Below are 16,930 nucleotides of genomic sequence, written 5' to 3'. Positions count from 1 at the left end.
CCAAATATCAAGTAGTTGATATTGGAGGAACCCATTTGCAACCAGCTGCTGCATCAAAATTTGTTTTCATTTCCATAACAAAACAGAATCTATTTCTGACCCAAATAATAGTTCAAGGTTCCTGGCTGGTAGATGGCATTCTTCCATGTAGATGTTCAAAGATGACAGGCTCCTTCCATTTTATGGCTCTCATGTCACCAAGGGCCATCGGATTCTCTATGAAAAGGGAAGAGAGAGCTAGCAGTTTCTGATCCAGAACAACTGTACCATATTTACTGGAGCTCTGAAAATCAAAGTGAGATCATATTGAGAAAAGGAGGATCTTAAAAGGCAAAATAGGACATGGGGAACCCATGTATGAAGGTCTAGAGAATGTCTAGACATGAAAACCCATGTTCACCTTGTCTGTGGCTAATTTTTAGTGAATCTTTCTAAAAAAATTTTTTTTTTAATATTTTATTTATTTCTGAGAGAGAGAGAGACAGCATGAGCAGGGAAGGGTCAGAGAGAGAGGGAGATACAGAATCCAAAACAGGCTCCAGGCTCTGGCAGTCAGCACAGAGCTCTATGCAGGGCTCGAACCCACAGACCGTGAGATCGTGACCTGAGTTGAAGTTGGAAGCTTAACCGAGTTGGGACACCCAGGTGCCCCAAATTTTTAGTGAATCTTAAACTCACAATCAAAATATCGAAAATGTGCTAGAGGAGACACAGGCAGCAACCTCTTTGACCTCGGCTGGAGCAACTTCTTACTAGACATGTTGACAACTGTAAGAGAAACAAAAGCAAACATGAATTATGGGACCTCATCAAGATAAAAAGTTTCTGCACAGTGAAGGAAACAATCAACAAAGGTAAAAGGCAGACTACAGAATGATAGAAGACATTTGTGAAAGACCTATCTGATAAAGATTTAGTATCTAAAATCTATAAGAACTTACCAAACTCAACACCCCCAAAACAAATAACCCAGTTAAGAAATGAGCAGAAGACATGAATAGACACTTTTCCAAAGAAGACATCCAGGTGGCTAACAGACACATGAAAAGATGGCTCAACACCACTCAACATTAGGGAAATATAAATCAAAACCATGATGAGATACCCCATCAAACCTGTCAGAATGGCTAAAATTAAATACAAGAAACAAGTGTCAGCAAAGATGTGGAGAAAGAGGAACCCTCTTGCTCTGTTCATGGAAATGTGAATTGTAGCCACTCTGGAGAGGTTCCTCAAGAAACTACAAATAGAACTACCCTGTAATCCAGAAATTACACTATTAGGTATTTTACCCAAAGGATACAAAAACACGGATTCAAAGGGGTACATGCACCATGTGCAATGTTTATAGCAGCATTATCAACAATAGCTAAACTGTAAAGAGAACCCTCCATCCATGGATAAATAGATAAAGAAGATGTAGTGTGTATATACATATACATATGTATATATATTATATATATATAAAATAGAATATCACTCAGTCATCAAAAAGAATGAAATCTTGCCATTTGCAACAACATGGATGGAGCTAGAATGTATTATGCTAAGTGAAATTAGCCAATCAATGAAAGACAAATTCCATATGATTTCACACGTATGTGGAATTTCAGAAATACACAGATGAACATATTGGAAGGAGGGGAAAAGAGAGAAGGGAGGGAAACAAACCATAAGAGACTTAATTATAGAGAACAAAATATGGGTTAACAGAAGGAGGTGGGCGGGAGATGGGCTAGAAGGGTGATGTGTACTAAGGAGGACACTTGGGATGCACGCTGGGTGTTGTATATAAGTGATGAATCACTGAATTCTACTCCTGAAATCAATATTGCACTATTTCTTAACTAACTAAAATTTAAGTACAAAAAAGGAAAAAATAAATTATTCCAAACACTATAATAATCTGTCAAGGATGAATAGAAAAATATTAGAGAACATAGTGTCACTGATAATATTTGAGTTATTTAAATATTAAACTTTAAAATAAAAAACTCACTGATAAAAGTGAGTTACTTAAAACAAAACTAAATGTCTTGACCAGGTTTTATTTATTATTTTGCTTTTTTACTATAGTTAATTAAATATTTAGGCAGTCATTTGATAGCTGGACTAGTATCATAATACTTTAATTTTCATGAAGCCAGGGAGGTCTGGCTGTACTTTGGCATTGAAAGGGAAAAGATGCTTGCCAAATCCATTATGTTTCCCAATCATCCTTTGTGGTACTTTTTGTGTAGACTTTATCATATCAGGTATAACTAACGTGGTTGAGGAATTATTGTTAATCCCTATAGTCTTGTGTCAGTCTTCATTACCTGATATACTAAACAGATGAGGCTGCCAAAATGGTTAGAGAGAATCAGAAATGCTTCACCCAATGATTTCTTGTCCTCCTGGTATAATATATTGCATAATTTTACTACAAAGGAGGACTTGAACAATTCCAAAAGTTCCAATTTAAGATTACAATTAAGACCGTGTGAAAGGGAGATTTGGTGGATGTCATATAAGAAGGGTAAGTCACAATCTTTCATTTACACAATCTGTGTTACTGGCATCATGTCCTTATATAATAAGGATGAAATGACAGAATACCATCTTCAGTATTGTTTTCTAATTCTCTACTATAACCTCCAAGAATCTGCTTATCTTATAAGTTCTGCCTTTGAGACTTTTAAGATGCCCTCTCTTTCTGCATGGGAATCGGTACATTGAGACCCATGTCCTTTTTTTTTTTTCTTTCTGAGAAAGAGAGACAGCATGAACAAGGGAGGTCAGAGAGAGAGGGAGACACAGAATCTGAAACAGTCTTCAGGCTTTGAGCTAGCTGTCAGCACAGAGCTTGACACAGGGCTTGAACCCACAAACTTTGAGGTCATGAACCTGGGCCAAAGTCGGATGCTTAACCAACTGAGCCACCCAGGCGCCCAGAGGCTCATGTCTTAATAGAAGATTCTCTGCATTCTATATCTTGGTCCTGGCTCTCAGCCACATGTATACTCTTCACTTAAGACATCTAATCAGGTATTCAGAAAAATATAAAAAGTTTTGGAAATATATTTACTTTTTCTTAAATTGTTTTTTTTTCTTCTTTATAGATTTTCAATGGGGATGCTAAGAACAGCAAAGAAATAGAAATTTTACTTACTTTTATTTATTTTAAGGCTTTCCATTCTTTATTTCCTTGGCCATGTCTCCATAGTCTAAATTCATATCTTGAAATTTACCCAGTAAACTTTCACTTCTACTGCTTCATCCCAAGGATGTCAAGGAAGCCATCATGTAAGTTCAGTCTTCAATTTTTTTACTCTATTTTGTTGAAAGAGTGAACAGTGGGTCTGAAAAATAACCTTGCTACCTCCACCAAGTTGTGTTAAGATAAAAGTTGATGTGTAAAATCCAGATCATACATAACACTACACTTTATACTAATGATGCAAGGGGTAAAAGAAAGAACCAAGTATAAATAAAATATACCCAAAATTCAAAACTTTTGGGATGCAAAGCCATTAGAAATATTTTCCAAAGTATTTATTTTTCCTATATCAGGTTATGTGATTTTATGCAGATATCTTGTTTATAATGTAGTTGTTTTCAGACTTTGTGATGCTTTTTTTTCTTTTACAATAAAAAAATAACGAAGAAAAAAATACCTAATACTGACTCCATTTATCCTTTATCCAACCAGGTTTCATAAATTATATACTCATTAAAATTAAGCAATTTAGGGGCACTCAGGTGGCTCAGTTGGTTTAGCATCCGACTTCGGCTCAGGTCATGATCTCATGGGTTGTGGATTTGAGCTCTATATTGGGCTAACTGCTGTCAGTACAGAGCCCACTTCAGATCCTCTCTCTCTCTCTCTCTCTGCTCCTACCCTGTCTCCCCCACTTTCACTCTCGAAAATAAATAAATAAATAAAATTTTTAAATAATAAGCAATTTGGATAGATTATATATGTATACTTAAAAATCTTCTATGACAGGGGACTTGTATATGTCTATTTCTGCTAGTAAGTATTATTGTTCTCAAGTTTTCTATGTCAAATTTGTTAATCAGGGAACTATGTTTTTCAGAATTCATTCATCTGCTAAATTTAGAAAATACTTCCTAATATTTTCCTTAAAATAAGTTATATGTTTCAATAAAAATAACAAAATATGTTATATCACAAAATAAATTATTCTAAGTGATTTCACTATTGAAAGATAGAGTCACATGGCTAGAGGAATCTTGGGAAAAGATACTCTGAGAAGCAGCTAGATACTTAAGACATATTATATATATAGATGGATGAATGGGTGGATGGGTAGATACATATTGAGATAGATATGTATCTTGAGGTTTGGTAGAAGTCAAGAGGCAATACTTCTACTTTTTAAACAATGAAGGAGAATAGTTTTTATTTACTGTATAATTACATTGTAATCATAATAAGACATACAATTTTATTATATTGAAGAAAAATTCTAAATTATAAATACTTGTGTTTACATGAAATATCATTCCTTCACTTAAATTTTCTTGAATTTAATTTAAAAATTAACATTGTTTCACAAAAACAAGAGTGTAAAATTGAAATTTTAATGTGTAACTGGTATAAAGAATCTGTTATCCTAATCATGCTTACATTTGAACACCAAGAGGCTTTCATAATTATACCTCTTCATTAGTAGAAAAGGATTTGTGTTTTGGTAAAATTATTAAACAAGTATATTATTGAAAATGAAACTCATTTAATAATAAAATAATAGTAAAATATGCCTAGACATTGTTTTTAATGTTTATGGTCTTGCAATAAATGAATTAATAAGGAATCTTTGGAAAAATATCTTGGCCTTAGATTTAATTAAGTAACAGCTGACCCACATCTGAACTTCCGTGTAGTACACAGTGTGAAATAGAATTTTTAATGCAAAGGTTAATGAGTTAATTAGCCACATTTAAATGTTTAATTCAAATAAATGCTCAACCAGTTGACTGTAAAGTTCAGCCATTTTGTCCCCGTTGCTTATTTGCTCTAAGATTCTTCTCTAAAGTTTGATAAATGGTATAACATAAGATTAGGGAAAGTGAACGCAAGAATTTGACCATGTTATTTTGATAAGGAATGCATATTAAAATGAAATATGTAATAAAATCTGATAAGTATTAATAATACAGTAATGATAAAGACAGTCTCAAGTCAGCTTTTATAGTCATTGGTATATTCCTTCTATTTCATTTGAATTACTATTTTTGGTGGATTGCCAATCATCTGAAAACCAAAGAATTCAAAGATTTTTAACAAATCAATTTTCTGATTAATATCTTATACCTCAAAAGGAGTATTTTCACCGCAATCTTGTTAATAATATCACACCCATATTCATACACAAAAAAATGGAGGCAACAAAGCATGGATACATACCACATGCTATTTCTCTCACTTTTATCTATTTATTCTTTACTTTTGAAATATGAAGTTTTATTTCTATCATAAAGACATGAGGAAACATCTTTAAAAGGCTGTATCTACTTATTGTTTAAGATGGTTTTAGAACCACCATATACTGGGGCGCTTGGGGGACTCAGTGAGTTAAGGGTCCAACTTTGGCTCAGACCATGATTTCATGGTTTGTGATTTCAAGCACCTCATCAGGCTCTGTGCTGACAGCTCAGAGCCTGGAGCCTGCTTCAGATTCTGTGTCGCCCCCTCTCTCTGCCCCTCCACTGGCTCTCTCTCTCTCTCTCTCTCTCTCTCTCTCTGTGTCTCACAAAAATAAACAAAATTTTTAAAAAATAATAATAATATACTATACATAGGTGTGCCTGAGTGGCTCAGTCACTTGAGTGTCTCTTTTTTTTTTTAATTTTTTTATTTTTTTTTTATTTCTAGGAGAGATAGAAAGAGAGTGTGAGCAGGGGAGGGTCAGAGAGAGAGGGAGTCACAGACTGAAACAGGCTCCAGCCTCTGAGCTGGCAGTCAGCACAGAGCCCGACGCGGGGCTCGAACCCACGAACCGCGAGATCATGACCTAAGCGAAAGTCGGACGCTTAACCGACTAAGCCACCCAGGAGCCCCAGGTGTCTGAGTCTTGATTTCAGCTTAGGTCATGACCAGGGTCATGGGACTGAACCCTGTGTTGGCCTCCATGCTGAAAATGGAGCCTGCTTAAGATTCTCTCTCTTTCTCCCTCTGCCCTTCTCCCCTACTGGTGCTCTCTCTCTCTCAAATAAATAATAATAATGATAATAATAATAATAATAATAATAGACTATACATAATGAGGAAATTATAGTTGGATTTTCCTATTATAATATTTTTAATATGCGAGTCTTTTCATTTGCCAAATAAGTAATATTTTAAACCTATAACTTGCTCAAAAATGGAGAGTAATATACATTTTAATAAAATTCGTATAATAATTTTAACTAGTTATGCATCTCAACATACCTCTATCTTTATAGTTGCTATTTATTTTAATATCTTGGTTCATCTCTGTCATTTGAATTTTTGAGTTCTAATCCATATGTTTCCTTTCATAACTGCCAGAACCACAATTTTCCATTGGAATGGATCCACATTAATTAGCTCTATCTGCTTTTACCCACTGTATTTCTTTTATCTACAAACCCTTCTTACATTTTTGGCTTAAATGCAATTTGCTCATCAGCATTAAACACACCATTCACGAATCTACACTCAAAAAACAGAATTGTGGGATTATTCAGAGAAAACAAGCACTTGACTCCTTTTCAAAACTGTCCTCAATTATTTCACAATTCAAAAGAGAAAATTGAAGTCACACTTCTGTTACTATAACACGGAAGCAGAATTTCGGAGAAGCCAGACTTGAGTCCATCACAATTACTTCTATGATATGAATAAGCTTTGAGTAAAAAGACTCAACACTTCAAGTACGTGCTTCAATTAAGAATTGAGGATTAAACTTACTCTATGGGATAAGAGGGGCCGAATTTAGTAACTTAAGTATAGCCAAAGGCAAGACAAAAGGTAATTTATCCTTTAGTACTTTAAAATATATTTCAAGTCTTAAAAATTAGCAATTACTGTATACACATAATAATCAAAATTATGGCTATTCTAGGATTTTATATAAGCCCCAATATGAATTAGTTAAGACTATCTGTTTCTTATAGGTAGAGATACTAGTTAAAGTTCCATTCATAATTAATCTTTCTATCACAACTTCAAATATACACAAAATTCACTCTGAATAAATCTAAATTTAAGAATCTTTCCCGTTTAATGAGTTTCACATTATGTTTTACTAATTTGAATCTCCCATGTAATAGGTCAACACAAAGCCTACCTCTATCCCTTTTTTTTTTAATTGGCAGCTATTTTGTGAACTCCATAATTATTTTGCCCCTACTAGTTATCATAGAAGTGTATTATTTTCCTGTAACTTGCAAAGTTTTCTCTCCCCTGCCTGCTTACAAGAATTCTGATTTTGTCCTATCAGTTTGTTCCACATCTGTTGTTCTTTGGTGAGTTACATTTTACTAGACAGTTTTCTTTGGTACTGGTGTTGTATGATCTAGAGAAAAGGAAGGGGTTGGAGAGAGAGGCGAGGCCTAGGAGAAGTGCACTTAAGGGAAGTTTGCAGGAGACCTCTTGTGATGACACTGCACAACCCTGCTTCATGGCCTTATTCAGAGTGGGTCATGTTTCTCCATCTGTTTGCCCACAGTCCCTGCAGAGCATGAATTTTGTCTGTCATCTGAAAAGGGCTCACCACTCCCACCTTTAGCTTCAGATGTAGGACTGAGGGGAAAAGCCAGTAAAATGTGTACAACTTTGTTCTGAAGATACTAGACAGAAGTTGCATATAGCACTTCTATTCATATTTTATTTGACAGAACAGAGTGATGTGGTTACACTGAGCTTCAAATTTTTCTGGTTCGCCATTAAAACTTGACTTGGTAGTTTCCATTACTAAAATAAAAATGGAGAGAATAGATAATGAAGACAACTAAAATTATCAGCAAAAAAAATAAATAAAATAAAAATTAATGCCTTTGAGCTTTTCTTTCATTCACCAAGATATAGCACCTTGATCAGAAGCATCTCATTGACCCTAGATAACAGAGAAATAAGTAATATCAACTTCTCATGTTATTGTTGATTTAGTCCAACAAGAATAATTACAGGTAAATTTACTGTGGGAAAATGAATGTACATCATTTAACTTACTTTTTTTCCTGTTTAAAGAGTATTTGTTTATTGTTATGGTTTAATTTAAATTCCAGTTAGTTAACATACAGTATAATACTAGTTTCAGGTTAATTAGTTTGTGTCTTTGTAGTTCACAAGTAGGTCTTTTTAAATAGTGATTCCATTTAGGGGCGCCTGGGTGGCTTAGTCGGTTAGGCGTCTGACTTTCGCTTAGGTCATGATCTCGCGGATCGTGGGTTCGAACCCCGCATCGGGCTCTGTGCTGACTGCCAGCTCAGAGCCTGGAGCCTGTTTCAATCTGTGACTCCCTCTCTCTCTGACCCTCCCCTGCTCATGCTGTCTCTCTCTCTCCTAGAAATAAATAAAACATTAAAAAAAAAGTTTATAAATAGTGATTCCATTTACAAATATATGTTTGAATTTGTCTGTTAAAAAAGGTATCTTAAATGAAGAGTTATTTATTTTATCATTAAAATTTAAGTTTAGTATAATTTTTAAAATAATCAACTCAAAAAAATAAGGGACTACATTTGTATAAAAATTACCTGCTCTCTAATGATTACAAATGCTACAAATTAACTACAAAAAGCTAATATGCAAATCAGCTATGAGAGTAGCATAAATTAATGAAACAAAATTAGTAATTATTTAAAATATACACTTAAAATGCATAGCTTATCTTTTTATCTATTCTCTAACTTCTTGAAGAATATTTCCAGATTTCAAATAAACATACTAAGTAATGTTTGTGTATTCAATGCTAGTCAGTTCTAAATTATGAACTGCATCATAAATGTAGAATATTCTGTTTACCTATAGGTTACTTATCATAAAGCCAAGAAAATCAGCTAGTATAAGTTATGTTAATTGTAATACACAAACGTTATTCTTCGTGCCAAGTTTATAATTGAGACTGTTCATTTTGCAGGATGTAAAACAGCAGCTGTGGACTGTAACCAAGAGGAGTTATCTTTGCAGTTTTCATTGTTGTTTGGTGAGTGCCTAATTTTTCTTTGATATTCGCTCAAGAAATGATTCCAATTAAAAATAGGATATTTTTATTCCACTCTGTGTATTAGTTTTTAAATCATTATTTTAAAAGTTTTTGCAATGGACATGCTGTTTGCTTATAATTAATTCATAGTAATAGAATGTAGTTACTCTGATGAAGCAAAGCATAGCACAATAATAAATATACAATCTGGCTTTTCTGGTTTTAGAATCAGAGACAATGTAGACCTCAGTGTTGACAGATGATTGAGGAAATTGGCACTATACAATTCATTTGGTTAAGCTAAAAGGTTCCTCACGTTCTCTTCATGTTTGCATAATACCCTTAAACAGTATGTTTATAAGCATGACATATAATTGTAGGGAGGATGAAAAGGAGCACATTAATAAATGTGGGCTATCCCTCTCACTTTAAATGAAAGGCAGCCTGTGTTTATAGTTATGTGGAAATCTTTATTCATATTTTTAATCAAGAAGAACAATGATTTCATTTTCAGTTGGTCTGTAACCTCCTGTGTAATATAGTTTATAATATCCCTATTGAATCAGAGTTACAGGGTTTAAATACTTCTTTATTTTTTAAACTTAATATTTACTTATTTTTTTAGTATTTATTCTTGAGAGACAGAGAGACAGAACATGAGTGGAGGAGAGGCCGAGACAGAGGGACAGAGAATCCGAAGCAGGTTCCAGGCTCTGAGCTATCAGCCACAGAGCCCAAGGTGGGTCTTAAACCCATGAACCCTGAGATCAGGATGTAAGCTGGAGTCGAATGCTTAACTTTAACCGACTAAACAACCCAGGCACCCCATAAATACATCTTTAAACGACACAGCTAATTTAGCTATTATGATAGATGCTTAATCTTATTTTTTAAGTTTATTTATTTTATTTGAGAGAGAGAGAGAAGTAGAGAGAGAGGGAGAGAGAAAATTCCAAGCCAACTCTGCATTGTCTGTGTGGATCTCACTAACAGTGAGATCATGACCTGAGCTGAAGGTGGACAGAAGTTCGATACTTAACCCCCTGGGCCACCCAGGTGCCCCTAGATGCTTATTCTTATAATGAGGCTTGTGTCTGTAACAGGTGTGGGGTTTAGACTGGAACTTTATGTGGGCATTAAGCAGAGACTGTCAGGGTCTTTGAGATGTCTCTCTTGGGCATGTATGTGAGTCAATTTTATCTATTTAAGGAAAATGGTTAACTACAAAAGTAGACGGTAGCAGAGGCTATGGTAGTTTTCACTAAACTGTTTTAATTTTCCATACTGGTATAAAAAATATTTACAATTCCTCTTGCTTTATGTTGGGCCCAGAATCTAACTCTAACCAATTTAAAGTGGGAATAAGGGCACCTGGGTGGCTCAGTCGGTTAAGCGTCCAACTTCGACTCAAGTCATGATCTCAAGGTTCGTGGGTTTGAGCCCCACGTCGGGCTCTGTGCTGACAGCTAGCTCAGAGCCTGGAGCCTGCTTCAGATGCTGTGTCTCCCTCTCTCTCTGACCCTCCCCTGCTCACGCTGCCTCTCTCTCTCTCTCTTTCTCTCCCAGAAATAAATAAACATTAAGAAAGGTTTTTTTTAAAAATAAAGTGAGAGAAAGTAAAATAATTCCTTTCAGGTCTGAGTTCTAAAATCTCCTGCATGATCTTTTTCTTTTTCTGCTATCTTTCTTTGCTTGCCATATATATGAATGAAAGGCTGAAGAAGAAATGGTTCTGTACTCTCCAATATAGTAGCCACATGCCATATGTATCTGTTGAGATGTTGAAATGTAGCTAGTGCACTGGAGGAACTTAATTTTTAAATTAATTTAAACTTAAAAACCTACATAGAGTTTATAGCCATAGTAGCAGATAGGATAGCCCTAAAATTTAGTGGTGTGAAAATTTAGAAGAAACTAAGATCCTGAAACATCACATGGAATGTTTCCAGTGAACACTATAATCAGACTGTGTTATAAGAAATAAATTTGTAATTTGTTAACACAATGAGATATTTTGATTATGTCTCATAAGAAAGAGTTAATCAGCATGACTAATATAACAGTAATATCCTGTTTATATTTGTAATCTGAGCATATAGTACTGCCACATGTTTTGGTGAATAAATAATTATTTGATATTCATATATTCTGTAAATATTGAAAGAACTTTTGTTAAAGTATAATATATGACCTATAAAGCAATTTTAATTGTTATCATATATAAATAATATATATGTATGCGTATGTATTTGTATATGTGTATATGTATATATATTTATTTTAAGGACTATTCAAATATTCATGTAAAATTAGCATGGACTAATTTTCTTTTAATTCTGAATGCAGAGCTTTAGTGGTGAAGTTGAACTGGCTAAGAAATTTTTATGACTCTTCAGGAAGGTACCTCAGTGTAAAAGAACTAAACTAAAATCATTGGCTGGTGACCTTTCAGTTACTATTTCAAATGTTCCTTCCATGATGCTTGTCAGTGACTCATATACCCGCCTTGTGATGTTATAAGATTTAGGCATTTTTATTAATGAAATTTAAGGCATGTGACAATTTTCTGAGATAATTGGAGCCCATGAAGATGTGACTTTATCTGTTGAAAGAGGGTCTCTCAATAGCACACTGGTCTTTTCACATGAATGATGGATTCAGTGACACAATGAAGCATAGCTAAGCAGACACTTTTGTTAAAGTGTATCCTATTAGGTATCCTATGCCTGTGATGGATATGGGGACAGTGGAGAGGGTGATGGCTATTCCCAGGGACTTTTTCACACTAACACTCCTATAATACCTTCCCTCTGACAATATCCTCTTAGAGACAGTGCCTTTCCACTGTTTAATGATTACTTTTACTTGGTAATTAGAACTCAGGGTACACTCTCTGTCATGATCCATAATACATTTTTCTGGGGAATAATTAGTAGCACATATATAGAAAGAGATATAGAAATATATAGAAAGTCTTCTATAATTGGTTACAATAATTTTTTTCAGTAAAATTCTGACCCTATTTTTGAGGTTTTTCCTGGGACATAACATGATACATAATTTGTGAAGCAGAAATATACTGCTTAATGCCTATAATGCCCAATGCTTAATTCATTCCTGTCAGTAGAATTTGTCTTCTCTTGAAGAGGTCAGTGCCATAGAAGTGTTTTTCTTCGAGTCACTAACATAGTCCCATAAAGAAATTAATAATAAGACTTTATTTTTATATATATATTTTTGGATTTTTAAACATTGTTTCTTTTTTTCAATTTTTTATTAAAAGTTTTAATATTTTTTTTAATTTACTTTTGAAAGAAAGGGAGACAGAGCATAATCAGGGGTAGAGCAGAGAGAGAGAGGGAGACACAGAATCCAAAACAGGCTCCAGGCTCTGAGCTGCTCGCACAGAACCTGCTGCGAGGCCCGAACCCACGAACTGCGAGATCATGACGTGAGCCGAAGTCTGACGCTTAATGACTGAGCCACCCAGGCGCCCCTTAAACATTGTTTCTTACCTGTTTTATTTTTGGACAGTTTTGCTTTTGATTCTGAAGGGATATGAATTTCAATTTCTATACATTTTCTCATTTGTAAATTAGATTAATTAAAGATATACAGTTTTATTCATAAGTTGGACAAGTAGAATAGGGTGCTTACAAAGATGCTGCCCAATAAAGGCAGGTATGTATAGGAACTGGAGTATTTGCAGATAAGTGGCAGGTAAGAAGAGTGGGGCACATTTCTCTCTATCAGGAGGAAAAGGGAAGATGGGAGCCAAAGCCAGTAGGGGGTAGAATTGGTGGGGGATTTACCAGGGAGCCCCATAATGTGATCACCATGTGCAAACTCCTCTGCTAGAGGTGGCAAAACATGCAGAATGAAAAAATATATAATATTGGCCCTAAATTGCTCAAATATTTTAGGGAAGTATAAAGTTATTCAGGTAAGCGGTGCCCATACTTAGTGTGTGAGAGGAGCCCTGAAGCAGTCGTTCAGAGGACTGCAGCCATCCAGGTTTTACAAACTACACCTTCTCCTGCCAGTGCCAAGGAGAAGACATGTTTTTCTTGGGTTCAGTACTTATGTCCATATTGAAGCACAATTAATGTCCTATCAATGTATTGCCAGCTCAAATTTCACATTTTTATACTTCGAATGGATCAGAGCTGAAGAATTTGCCTCCTCTCATGCCAGACTGTATTATGGTCAAGAGACTTTTCCTTAGAAAATAAGTAAGGCTTAAGCCTGTTATCACTGAGTTTATTGAAAGGAATAAGCCATAGCTTCAGGCAAAAGTCTATACAAATCAGTTTGATAAACCTAATTACCACTTTTTATAACACCTTTGGGCCACTTTGAAATAGAGTCCAAGCACCATACTGTGAATAGCTGACTTTCCCAAAAAGCACTGAGACATTGATTTAATTGAACTTTTTCCAAACAAAGAGCAGTTTCAATTTTTTCTCACTCTCCTAAAATATAAAGAAGAACAGAACTCAAGCATGTCCTAACCATCCTTCATTTTAGCTCTTCAAGCCTCAAATCTCTCATGAGCATCATCAATGTCATTAGCTAGAAGGCGTAGGAGTTTTACATTATACTATCTTTTTAGCTCAACCTTATTAAATTGCCAGGTATGTTAGTACATAGAGTGCCTGATTTGCAAGGATATTCCAGTTGTTCTCACACTAATGTATTGCTGCATAAACTATTTTCTGGTTTATTTTACCAGCTGTTCCAATCCCTAAGTGTGGTGTTACCACTTACTGCCTACCCTTCATTATCTACATTAATTTCAGATTAGTTTTGGTAAAGCTAAACTGTATTTATACTACTCTTTGTACTTTTGTGTGTAATTCTGACACACCAAAAATCTTAGCGCTGTTTTTGTAGCTTATCACAGTATCATTCCAGTTTTCAAATGTGTATCCCTCCCACTGTTGTTCAGTATTAAGTCAGTCTTTAACCAAACCTAACCATTTATTTTTACTCAGAATTTGTTGATTTTTATTTTAATATTGAAAGTGAGCTTTATTAAAGTATAATATCAACCTAGAGAACTTTGTAAGTCATAATATGTAGCTCCATAAATTTTCATAATATGAATATATTTATTTAGTAAGCACCCAGATCAAGAAACTGAACATAGGCAGACTCCAGAAGTCTCCTTTATGATGCTTTCTTTAATGAATGAGGATCCAAACTGCTAAAAGTCTGTTTTGAATTTTGTACTGAAATCATATTGAATATACTTTTGTATATCTATTTTCCCCTTAATCTTATGTTTATGGGATTCATTCATGTTGTTGCTTATACTTTTTCTTTATTCTATTAGGTTTGAATTCTCAGCTTTTTATTATTGTTCAAAATACACAGTTTTTAAAATGCTATTTCTCAACTTCAGCTTCATTTTCTGCCAACTTCATTCATGGCATTTCTGAATATTTCTCAAGTCTTAGTTCAAAGGCTTCTTCTTCCACAATGCAGTCCTTGTTGCTTTTTTTCTTCATTTCTGTTCTCAGCCAAAGGATAGTCCTTGATATTCTAAATAAGCCTAAAATATGTATGGCATTTCTAATATTGTACTCTGTATATTCTGCTCAAATAAGACACTGTTTCAGATATTAGGGAAAAATGCTGAACCAAGGTCTTTTGCTTTACATTGCAGTTAATGATTGTATAGTTATTTGTACTGCATCTTTCCCACTTACTGGATTCTAAGCACAGGATTCAAAAAATGACATCGTTAAAAACAAGACATAGCATACACTACACCAAAGAATATGGACAAATTGTAATGCTAAAGTTCTCCCACATATTGTTAAATTCTATATACATGAATCTCAGTCAAGTCAACATTTCCTTGTGGACTTTCTCCTAGCTATTTTTTTCCCGTTATTGGACCAAAGACACCCCAAATGGCCTTTGTAAGTATTTTGATCATCCATCCAGATAGGATAGACTCCCCCTAAATTTGGTTCAGATATCATGACTGTTGGTGCTGTACACTAAAAAATGGAATGTAGAGGTATTTATCATTCACATAATTGTACTTTTTGGAGGGAGCAAGGTTCCAAGCAGGTCATAAAATGGCTTGAGGGAGAAGGGAAGGGAAAGTGGCTTTGGAGCTGTATGGTAATCAGGGTATCGGGCTGGGAGGATGATCCCTGCACACCTGCTGGGGCATGCAGATGTGAACTTCCTGCCCCCATCAGAGTAGGGGTCACCCAGATTTTCTCCGCTTGGTCTGACTGGGGACGAAGTGGAAATAAACAAGTGTCAGGCTTGAAATCTATGATCAAGTATCAAAAATGGAGTCAGATTCTATTTCAGTAAAGTCTTGATTTTATATCATAAGACTTAAATAATAATTCAGAATATAGTTTGTAGACATGGTGGGCAGTTAATACATTCAGGCTTTTATTTTCATTAGTTAATTCAATAGGTCCTTTGTTTTTGACTAAAGGCAGAAGAATGGAGTGTTTTGGTTTGTTTGTTTAATTCTTGTGTGTGCACCAGGTTCTGATAAAAGATGGAGAAACAAATGATTGTAAAATTCTGTGCCTTCTCCTTTCCACTCCTGAATTCAGTGAAAGTTTTATTGTTGTTGTTGTTGGTGGTGGTGGTGGTGGTATTGTTCACTTTTTATTTTGTTTGTTTTGAGTCACTAGTGTCAGGTCAATGTTTAACAACCACATTCTCCTTTAAAAAACTCATAAATTGAACTTGATTTGTATCATGAGCTTATTTACATGGTGTAATATTGTTACCAAGGTCTATTTCAAGCAATCCACAAGATCACACCACTCTTTGAAATCTTTAGGGGATAAATGTCATGAGATACGACTTAGCTGACAAATATTTTCTGAGATTTTGAGTTTAAGCAGTATTTATCTTCAGTGCCTACATGCCTAAGGCTAAGTCAGAGCTGAGAGACAGCTATTGTTCTCCTTCATAAGGCCTCAGGAAACTACCGGCAGGCAACAGCTGTGCAGTGCTGTGCTGAACAGCGTTCTTCTCGGGCAGAAGCCACATGGAAAGCCATCAGGAGAATAGTGAAGCAGAAAAAACACGATCTGGCTTCCTCCTGAGTACCATGGAGATCTAACCCTGCTGATTCCCAGAAATATCTGGGATGGGCAGGCAGATATTTTGAGGGCCTATATAAGCAGATTGAGGTTAAGACAATATATTTATAGTATCAATTTCAAATCCAGAGGTTGTTGAGGGGATAAGTTAACAGGAAAAGCTGTTAGCATTAGCATTGATTAAAAACAATGGAAAACAACTATGAAATGCAGATAAAAATTAAACTTCAGATTGAGAAGATGAATATAATCCTAATAACAATGAATAATTCATATTCATCAATCAAGACTAATAATCATAATGCGCAGTGAGGATTACTAAATCTTTAAATGTGAAGGTTTAATCTGATATTTGATTTAAACTTGGTGAGATATTTTTAATTTTCATAATTCATTATGTTTGTAGTGTGCCTGTTTGCTCATGTAATAACATAATTGCTCATCATTTAAATAATGAAAGACAGCTACATGTTATCAATTGCAGTATATTTATCCTTTTTACCCCATGGATTATGTCAGTTAGGCTCTGGTCAATGGAAAAATTAACACACAGCAACCGAAAGTTAATAGGTATATTTCGTTTTACATGACAAGATCTTTGTTGGGAGGCTTCCCATTTCCAGTGTATCTTCCCTGAATGAACTTCTTTTCTCTTCCTGTACC

This window comes from Hyaena hyaena, unplaced genomic scaffold (assembly GCF_003009895.1).
Source record: "Hyaena hyaena isolate Hyena2069 unplaced genomic scaffold, ASM300989v1 scaffold_486, whole genome shotgun sequence".
Classification (NCBI taxonomy): Eukaryota; Metazoa; Chordata; class Mammalia; order Carnivora; family Hyaenidae; genus Hyaena; species Hyaena hyaena.
This window is presented reverse-complemented; position numbering follows the sequence as displayed.